The sequence below is a fragment of the Elephas maximus genome, chromosome 14 (assembly GCF_024166365.1).
Source record: "Elephas maximus indicus isolate mEleMax1 chromosome 14, mEleMax1 primary haplotype, whole genome shotgun sequence".
Classification (NCBI taxonomy): Eukaryota; Metazoa; Chordata; class Mammalia; order Proboscidea; family Elephantidae; genus Elephas; species Elephas maximus.
In genome coordinates, this window is record NC_064832.1 from 1397869 (window position 1) to 1401378 (window position 3510).

Sequence of the window (3510 nt, forward strand, 5' to 3'; positions counted from 1 at the left end):
TATTCTACATTCTATATTCAATATTCTGTGTTTGCTGTTCTATATTCTGTATACCATATTCTTCTCTATTCTATATTCTGCATTCTTCTATATTCTATGGTCTTCTATGTTCTACATTTACTTTCTATATTCTATATTCTGCTACATTCTCTGTTCTATGTACTGTATTCTATATTCTACATTCTGCATTCTATATTCCATTTTCTATAATCTATATACTTGTACAGTCTGTATTGTATATTCTTCTATATTGTATATTTTATTTCTTATATTCTTTTTGCCATATTCATCAATATTCTATAGTCTTCTAAATACTATGTTCTTCTATGTTCCGTATTCTACACTCCATATTCGATTTTCTACATTCTATATTTTATATTCTAGAAGCTACATTCTATATTTATCTATATCCTATAATCTTTATACTTCTATATTTTGTATTCTATAATCTTCTATATTGTACTTTTATGTCTTATATTCTATATTCTATACTCTTCTGTGTTCTATCTTCTATTCTCTATGTTCTTTATTCTATATTCTGTACTCTATATTCCATATTTTATAAACTATACTGTTCTATTTTATATATTCTATATTCCGTATTCTATATTCAATATTGTACATTCTATATTCTATACACTTCTATTTTTTATATTTTATATTCTACCACATTATATATACTATATTCCACACTCTACACGCCATATTCTATATTCCTCTATATGCTATAATCTATATTCTTCTATATTCTACATTCTATATTCATTTCACATTCTGTATTCTTCTATATTCTACATTCTAAATACTATAGTCTATATTCTACATTCTAAATTCTATATTCTTCAATATTCTACATTCTTCTATATTCTGCTTTATTCTATATCGTATATCCTATACTATTCTATACTCCATATTCTTGTATAATCTATATCCTAATTTCTGTACTCTTCTATATTCTATATCCTATATTCTTCTATATTCTATATACCTCTATATCTTTATTCTTCTATATTCTATATCCCACATTCCATATTCTATATTCAATATTCTATGTTGTATGTTCTATATTCTTCTATGTATTATATTCTTCTATATCTATATTCCATATTCTTTATTCCATATTCTGTATTCTATATTCTATACTCTACATTCTATATTCTACATTCTTTATTCTGTATTCTTCTATATACTAAAATCTATATTCTATGTTCTATATTTTATACATTCTGTGTTATATATTCTATATTCTTCTATTTTCTATATTCTGTATTCCACATTCTATATTCTTCTGTATGCTATAATCTATATTCTTCTATAGTCTATATTTTATGTTCTGTATTATTCTATATACTGTATTCTTTATTCATATTCTACATTCTGTATTTTTCATTCTTCTATATTCTACACTCTATATTCTATATTCTTCTATATTCTGTATCCTACATTCTATATTCCATATTCTTCAATATTCTATATTCTTCTATATTCTGTACTCTATATTCTACATTCTAAATTCTGTATTTAACATTCTTCTATATTAAATATTGTGTTGTATAGTCTATATTCTTCTATAGTCTATATTTGATATTCTTTGTGCTGTATTCTATGTTCAATCTTCTATCTCCTATCATCTTGTGTCTTCCATCTACTATCTTCTATTGTCTTCTATATTTGATATTATATTTTCTTCTGTTTTCTATATTCTTGTGTCCTGTATTCTATTACCTTCTATATTCTATATTCTCCTCTATTCTATGTTCTACTATATTCCATATTCTGCTATATTCTATGTACTTCTATATTCTGTATTCCATATTCTATTTTCTATATCCTTCTATATTCTTCTGTATTTTTATTCTATATTCTACGTTCTATACTTTATAATCAATATTCTGTTTTATGCCGTGTTCTATATTCTTTTATATACTATATTCTTGTATATTCTGTATTCCATAATCTATATTCCATATTCTTCTATATTCTAAATTCTCTGTTCTTTGTTCTATATTCCTTATTCTACATTCTACGTTGTATACTCTATATTCTTCTATATTCTATAACCTATATACTTCTACAGTCTGTATTCTGTATTCTATTTTCTATTCTTCTAAATTGTATATTTTATATCTTAAATTCTATATTTGTCAATATTCCATATTCTCCTATATACTATATTGTATATTCCATATTCTACTATATTTAATATTCTATATTCTCTTTTCTATAATCTATATTCTATGTTCTACATTCTTCTGTATTCTATAATCTATATACTTTTAAATTCTATGTTCTGTGTTCTGTAATATATAGTCTATATTCTACATTCTGTATTCTTTATATTCCTCTATATTGTATATTTTATGACTTATATTCCGTGCTCTATAGTCCATTTTCGTGAATATCCTATATTCTTCTATATTCTATTTTCTAACTTCTATGTTCTGTATTCTATATTGTATGTTCTGTGCTCTATATTCTATAATCTATATTCTACAGTCTGTATTATATATTCTAAATTCTTCTATATTCTTTATTCTTCTCTATTCTGTATTATATGTTCTGTGTTCCACATTCTACATTCTTCTATATTCTACATTCTGTATTCTATATTCAACATGGTAAACTCCATATTCTGTGTTCTATAATCTATATTCTTTTATATTCTATAATCTACATTCTATATTCTTGAATAATCTTATAATCTATATTCTTCTATATTGTATTTCTATATACAATATTCTTCTATATTCTCTCTTCTACATTCTGTACTCTATATTCCTCTATATGCTATATTCCACATTCTATATCCTATATTTTATATGCTATGTTCTTCTACTTTCTCTATTATATATTCTTCTGCATTCTAAATTCTTCTATAATGTATATTCCATATTCTTTTATATTCTATAATTTTCTATATTGTATATTCCTGTATATTCAGTATTCTATATTCTTCTACATTCTATACACATCTACATTCTATACTCTATATTCCATATTCTATACAATTCTGTATTCAATATCTATATTCTTTTATATTCTATGTTCTATTTTCTTCTATATAATATATTCTTCTGTATTCTATATTCTACATTCTGTATTCTTCTATATTCTATATTTTCTATAATCTATGTTCTATATTTTGTATTCTTCCATATTCTATAATCTGTATTTCTCTAATTTGTATATTCTACATTCTATATTCTAATTTCTTCTATATATTCTATATTTTGTATTCTATATTCCACATTCTACTTTGTAAATTCTATATTCTACACTCTTCTATATTCTACTATACGCTATATTCTAGTTTCTAGATTCTTGATCCTACATTCTATATTGTTTTCTGTATTCTATATTCCACATTCTACATTCTATATTCTTCTATATTCTGTATACTATAATCTTCTATATTCTTCTATAATGTATATTCTATATCCCATATTCTAGTATATTTTATATTCTATATTCTTCTATTTTCTCTATTCTATATTTTGTATTCTTCTATAT